Source organism: Tiliqua scincoides, chromosome 4 (genome assembly GCF_035046505.1).
Source record: "Tiliqua scincoides isolate rTilSci1 chromosome 4, rTilSci1.hap2, whole genome shotgun sequence".
Taxonomy (NCBI): domain Eukaryota; kingdom Metazoa; phylum Chordata; class Lepidosauria; order Squamata; family Scincidae; genus Tiliqua; species Tiliqua scincoides.
The window spans coordinates 211,384,322-211,392,082 of NC_089824.1; positions in this window are offsets into that span (position 1 = coordinate 211,384,322).

A 7,761-nucleotide genomic window follows, 5' to 3' on the forward strand; every position below is an offset into this window, starting at 1 on the left:
TGGATGGTGTCCCTGTGTTGTGCTTATTGAGAAGAGAGGTCTTATTTTTAGCATCATAGATCAGCAGATCTTTCTCTGGATGATCTTAAGGGAATTGCTGGTTTATAGCAGACATACTGCCATCTGAACTGCATAACCTGTCACTTCTTGTCTGCACTTTTACTTTATAAATAGTAGCAAGCAGAACTACACAAAATTAGGAAATAACACTGTGAATAATATCTCAAGTAGCCAGCTTCTGTGCATTCACTTCATAGGCACTGATCTTAAGCAAGATGTTCTTTTGTAATTTCCAGGCTCTTTCTGCTTTTTCTTAGAAATGTCCAAACATTGATCAGACTTGTTTTCTTACTTGGATATCACACAGTCAAACACTAAATAAATGCCTCCAATTGATTTCTACTCATCTGAAATCACCAATAGGATATTCTCATGTTGTTTCTTCCTGAATCCATATATAACTACATTCAATTTCTTGTGCTATGAAACCCATGCATCCGGAGCCAAGCTACTTAATAGCTCAGCATTTTTTAAAAAAGTAAAAATATTGATGATCGCATCTCATTCCCAGCTGCTTGTTTTCTGACTACTCAGCAAACGCCATTGTATGCTGAAATATAGATGGGGAGAAGACAAAAGTGAAATTGGTTTCAGGTCCACTCTCCAGGTTACAAAGCTCCTACACGAAAGGACTTTCATGTATGAAAACCACACATAAATGACCAAGCATAGCAATTGTACATGTGTGAGTTTCAACAAATGTATAAAACACCAAGTTGAGCCAGTGATCCATCTAGCCCATAGTTGTCTGCTCTGTGTAGCAGTGGCCATTTTCAGACTCTGCAGAGGTCTTTACCAAGTCCAGAGATCTTTCTAAAAGATTTAGCAGCTATTACTAGGCATGCCTGGTCCTGAACTTGGGACATATATACAAAGCATGTACTCTGCCACTGAGCTATGGGTCTTTCCAATTTTGCTTAATGGCCACGTGCTAGGAAGCCAGGATCAATCATGGCTTCCTAACACATGCAGCCAAAAAGCCCACATGTAAGTTTATCTGCCTATCTGTGTGCTGCTTGCATGCTAATTCCTACACAGAAATGCTAATGTGAAGGAATTGTGCAATGTGTGAAGAGGCCCTAGTTTGCAAAACAGTGACTTGCACATAAGAAATCTTGCATGCTGTTCATTTTTGTTGAAGGAACATGAAAGTAGAGCCTTTCAGGCAAAAGACTAATTGCCATGTTTTTGGTTTCCTTTTAAATATCCTATGCCAAACCTTATAAGCTAATTGTCTCAGACGTTAAAGACCCAGAAACACAGCCTCTGGTGCCCAGTGTTGAAAACTGGTAAATAAAACCCCTTTAAGATACTGTAGAATAAATTGGTTCAGATTACTTTCTATTTGGAGGCAGAGGTTAAAAGGTAAATGCGCTGTTCTAGCCCTCTCCCAGGATAGGAAGCTATTAATAGACCAAGAATGTTTCCAAATATAAGGTATCACAAATGTCAGGTATGCTGAATCTCTCATCCGAGTGGCAATTCAAGGATTAGTGGAAGTCTGTTAAGGGTAGCGCTGTACAAATGGGGAACTGGGCAGAGGGGGAAGAATTGTCCAGCTGTACGTATTGTTTTTCTGGCAGTGCAGTTTCAGTTTAGCACTCAAGTGCACAATCATCAGTGTGGGAAGCTGCATGTAGACACAGTCTTAGAAATGTGATCTTCCTCCTAAACTAATTGATGAAGTAGTGGCAAGGCTGCCTTTCTCTTCTTGAAGCCCTTGATCTGACAGGCACATGTTTATATATTAGATAGTAGTAGCAATAGTTCAGTCTTAGGTAACCTAGCTGCTGCTTTCTGCAATGCATTTATTCTGAGTAGAAATCTACTAAGCTGCATTAACGAAACTTCAGTTATCAGATCCCAGCATAAAAGTCTTGGAGCACTAAGACTGGAAGTGTTCATTTCCTGTTTTGTTTGGGCTTGCTGGGATACCACATTTGCAGATAGTGGCACAGAAATGAATGAGAGGCTTGTTTTATTTTGATTGACTTAGCTCTTGGGGGCTATTCAGGGAAGCGAAGGGAGTCTATTACATGTTAAACACACGTGCACACTCTCACTCACTGGGTTTCAGAGTGCATGTGACTGATTATCTGTCAGGATCACTTGTAGCTCTAGCCCGCTCACTGGTTGTACACACTGAGTGATTGTTGTTATAAACAATAGTGGGCCTATATGCAGAGCAAGCATGCCAAAATCACAAATCCCTTTGCTTCAAAAAACTAGGGTGACACTGTGACTTATGTTTCAAACACTGCAGTAATTGTGAAGCATGAAAAAGGTATATGCATTTCACAGTGTTTGGAATTTTATTGTGACCATATCCAAGAGTGGGGTCTCTAATGCTGAGAATCTGTCACTCACCCCCAAATCAGAAATGTTGCCTGTCTTGGAGAGTAGCTCACTGGTTGATCACTTGCTACAGAAGATTCCAGTTTCACTTCTTTGCATGTCCAGACAGGGTTGGACTGCCTTTGTGTGTCTGAGACGCTGGGGATTTGCTGCCAGTCTATGTAAACACTGAGCTAGATGGACCAACGGCCTGACCCAGTAGAAGGTAGTTTCATATGTTCTGCCAATATCAGTGGGAGAAATTGCATCATGTACACTTATCATGAAGGGGCACCTGAATCATGCAGTTTTTATAAGTTCATAAGTGGCATTATACAAGCTGGATTGAGAGCCAGTTGGGAAGGTCCTAGCAACTGTTGGTTTGACCCTGGATTAGAACAAGGTACTCAGAAGCACCCGAATAGAATCTAGTGCTATTTTGCTTTTATTTATATGAATGGGGTAGGAGGTATGTTAATCAAATTAGCTGGTGCCAAGAAATGGATAAGGACTGTGTACACTTTAAGAGGATAGGCTAAAACTCAGAATGATCTCCTGGATGATGAGAAATAATTTTTCTTTGACTCTGACTTATGGAATTTTACATAAGAACAGCCCTACTGGATCAGGCCATAGGCCTATCCAGCTTCCTGTATCTCACAGCGGCCCACCAAATGCCCCAGGGAGCACACCAGATAACAAGAGACCTGCATCCTGGTGCTCTCCCTTGCACCATTTATAAAAGGGGAGATAAGTGACCAGGCAGCCACACTTAAGGAGTTGTCAGGATTTGTAGCAGAGATTGAAAGCATTAGTTGTCAGTGTGATGTTGTGACAGAAAAGAGTAGTGCCATTTTAAGTTGCATTAACAAGTAGTTCAAAGAATCTGCAAATGTTTGATTCAATCTCTTGTCCTTGATTCTGATCTTACCTGGAGTTGGTTCCTTATTCAGTTCTGGGTAGTGTAACTCAAGAAGTGAGTTGGTAAGGTGGAAAGGAATTCAAAGAGTAGTAAAGCTAAAATGCATGAAGGACTTCAGTATGTTTACTTAGAGAACAAAAGATGAAGGAATGATGGTATGCTTGCAACTCTCAGATTTAAAAGGAAGAGGAAAGATCTATGAGGGGTAAGAGCACTTGGTTTTTAAAATTTTGGTAAATCTCTACAAGAAGTCTGAAGTATGAGACCTGTCATTCTAATGTGTGCTACAGTTATGTATGTTGTCTCCAATGCCTTGGGTTGTTTTTACATCATTTGCTGGGCTGAGGCAGACAGCAGGATAGGCTTGAACCTCTGCTAAGACTCTCCTCCTGTATTCTGCCACAAACATCTCTGCTGCCTGTGTCACCTGGTCTATATGATCGGTCTAGCAGTGGAGTTGAGTGCAGGGAATTGTCTCTCTTGGAGGGAGATATTATTGGGGATGCTTCACAGCATGATTTTGAGCTAGATTACTCAATATGTTCACCCTAACTCCATTTTTTAAGATTTTGCCTTTGCCTTCAACCAGTGCAGAAATTGAGCAGATTTTGCTAAATACAATTGAATCACTCCATTGCAGAAACATTTTCTGGCACTCCAGATTTGTTGCAGGGTTGCAATTCACTGAGATTCTCTCCAAGACAAGCTGAACCAAAATCAATAGAAGTTTAATGAGTAGGTACAAAGTTTTACTCCATGATCTTGGAGTAAAAATCTGTGAAGTTTGACTGAATGCATAAATAGCGCTCCACACGGATGATGTTGAAAACAGAATCCCAAATTGATTTCAGTCAGGATTACACAAATAACACTGCAATGAATTCTGCCCATTTTTCTTTGCACGAAATGTAGCGTGATACAGAAATGGCAAAACATGAACAATGCATTGCCAAGCATATGAAAGTCCGAAGACTTGATTTTTTTGTTATGTTCTTGGGCTGGTCCTAAGATGATATGTATTGTTGGTTTGTAGAGGGTGGTTTTGGGGCGGGGGGGAATCTAAACTCTTAATCTCATGCCATTTGTAGAGGGTTTTGTCATTTCTTTTTTAATAGGTATTTTGTTAATCTTTGATTTAACATATAAAACTGCCTTGTTTCAGCTTAAATAAATGTACTCTTAAGCATAAGAATATGCTAACTCACAAGCTGGATGTATTGTGCAAAATAAAGGTGTAAATGATTTAATAAAAATGCTCTGTTTGTAACACATGCTGTTTTGACTTTTTTGCATTAAGAGCCTCTTAGTTGTATAAACCAGGGATGTCCAAACTTTTTGGCAGGAGGGCCACATCATCTCTCTCACTGTCCCAGGGGCCGGGGGGGGGGGGAGAGAATTAATTTACATTTCAAATTTGAATAAATTTACATAAATGACTATATTAGGGATGGAACTTTATATATATGAATGCTCAAGGCCTATAAAAGGCCTTGCACAAAGCAAGGCCAGCATTTCCTTTGCTGCTGCATCACAGATGTGAAATAGCAAGCAGTGGAGGGAGCCCTTGTCCCACAGCTCACACAAGAGGTCAAACAGTTGACCGTCACACTAAGAGCAATTGCTTGGGCCAGTGCGGGCTCCAGCAAGTCTCCAGCAAGGCCAGAGGCTCATTGGAGACTGGGGGTCCCCTGTGTTGGATTGGGAGTCCTCAAGGGCCACAAGTGGCCCCATGGCTGGGGTTTGGGCACCCCTGGTGTAAACATTCACTCTGCTGCAGTCTATGGGAGAGCTGACTGCCTCATTAAGAGCCTCTTTGTTGTGCTTTGACCAATATACTGTCTGTTGTTATTTGCTGTATTTGGACGTGTAACATTCTAAGCTTATTTGGACGTGTGACATTCTAAGCTTCAGCAACTAATAACACTACAAGGCCTTCCTGACTAGATTATCTTTTGATTATTAGGATGAAGGGTCCAGATTGATCTGACTGAATGTTAATCAATATGAATGGCTTTCATGTTAATTTGTTGCCTGCCCAAAATATTTAAAATGCTGTGGGCCGTGCAGCAAAAAAATAACAGTACCTCCCATAGCACTATGGTTATGTTTCAGTAAAAGAGTGCCATGTGAAGGCGCACAACAGGAGGTTATTATAATTGTTCTGATGTAGATGTTGATAATACTCTACTCGCCATTGCACTACGTCAGACTCTGCTGCGTAATTGACTACTAGTGCCATCACTTCTCCTTTTTGGTTGTAGCAGAAGATGATGGGAAGAGCTGTTCTCAGGGGGATGAGTCTGATTATGACTCATCCTTAGGAACTATAAGCTTCCCGTTGAAGAAGGCATCTAGGATAGATTGCCTCACTTGCTATTTCCTGTCCTGAAGCATTTCATAGAAAACTGTTCCCTGTTCTAGCCAGTATGCATTGTTGGAGCACTAGTTAGAATACTCCGCTTCCATTGGCTGAAAGCACAAAACAAGCAACTGTATGTTTCTGCACCAAATTTGTGAACAGTCTTCTGGATTGTAGTATTTGTGTTTTTTAACAATACTTGAAAAATATACCCAGGACAAAGAGTCCTATAATAGTCCCATTACTGCTGCTACTAATTTGTAAAAAATACAGAATATTTGCTTGATCACCTTGTACACTTCTTTCTAATAAAACATTAAAAGTAAAGAATTTTCTGTACTAAATGGGTTTCTAGTGGCAGAGTTGGTAGTTCACCTTCAAAATCTAAACCACCACCACCACCACACCCACCCACCCACCCAAGATTTGGAAATACAAAGGTAAATTGCTACTGGCAAAAGGTGCCAAACTGTTAGTGTCCTGACCTGCTGCCTTACTAACCCCTTTTCAGAACTTAATAAATATTTTATTCTGGAGAAATACAAAATAGCGTCTTGTGTCTCCCTCCCCCACACACACGCCCTGAAACTCTGCAAAGCTGCACTGTGAATTGTATCTTCAATATTATGAAGTTCTTAAAAATATTTTGTAAAATAAATCCTCAAATTAAGAATCCAACATCCTATAAGTAAAAATTTATTTTTAAAATATCGCATTTCTGCACAATTTTGTTGTAGTTAGTTTTGCTTTATGGGTATGCAACATTCAATCAATATGAAGATGTCTGATTCACACAAGATGGCTGTAGAATGCAATACTTCTTAGGTTTTGCCTGCTGAAGCATTCTTTACAGCCAAATGTTTTGGAATGCTAGGTTCATTTCATGATTTACTTGCTTTTAAAGGCCTGTGACCTATTCCATTTTCTTCAGGGTGTCTTTACACTGCATAGCACCACACAGAGTGCCAAGCCATTTTATGTAAGCAGGTTATCATGAGCAGCCCAACGCCACATTCACTTTCCCATTATAAGGAGGCATGATTTAAGAAAGCTCTCATGGTAGTCAGGTGCTAGTATATTACTATTGCCATTCAAGGGCTATATTTCTGCAATAACACATTAACTGTGTTTCTTACGGAGTGCAACTGAGCTAATTTAGCACACGGGCATCTGCACCCAAGGATCAATGGCTCCATCAAGACTTAAACCAGTGTTTCTCAAACTGTGGGTTAGGACCCACTTCACAAGCCAATTTCAGGTGCGTCCCCATTCATTTCAATATTTTATTTTTAATATATTAGACTTGATACTACCATGATATGTGATTGCATTTGGGGAAGTGTTACAGATCTGTACTTTTAACAAGCTACTTCTTTTGACAATGATAGTAAATGGGACTTACTCCTGGGTAAGTGTGGGTAGGATTGCAGCCTAGGATTGTTAAAAAATTTTTCCTGCTTGATGATGTCATTTCTAATCATGACATCACATCTGATGAGTCCTGACAGATTCTGATTCTAAAAGTGGGTCCCGGTGCTAAATGTGTGAGAACCACTGCCTTAAACAACTCCAGCCCCTTCAAAATGCAATCTTTAGTCTGAGCAATTCTTCCTCATACTATGGCAATTGTACAGCACTATTGAGTGTTCAGATCTCATGAATGATGTTTGCTTACAACAATCCTTTAAGGCAAGTATTTCCATACTGCTGTGGTGATGGAGGGGCTTACATAAGGTCACCACCTGAGTTCATGGCAGAGGGGGAAGGCTCAAAAGTAGAAAAACCCAAATGTGTAACTTTTTGTAAGCCACTTTGAAGCTAAAGCAGGATATAAATTTGTAAATAAATAAAATTAAGTAATTCAGGGCACAACCCTAACCAACTTTCCAGCTCCAAGGTAAGGGAAATGCAGCTCTGAGGTGAGGGAACAAACACTCCCTTACCTTGAGGAGGCCTCCGTGACTGCCATTCAACTGCAGGATGCCAAGTGCAGCACATACGCCATTGGCACAGCTGTGTCAGTGTTAGAAAGTTGGTTGGGATTTGGGCCAGTGTCTTTCAGCCACTATGCAACATCACTGAAGAG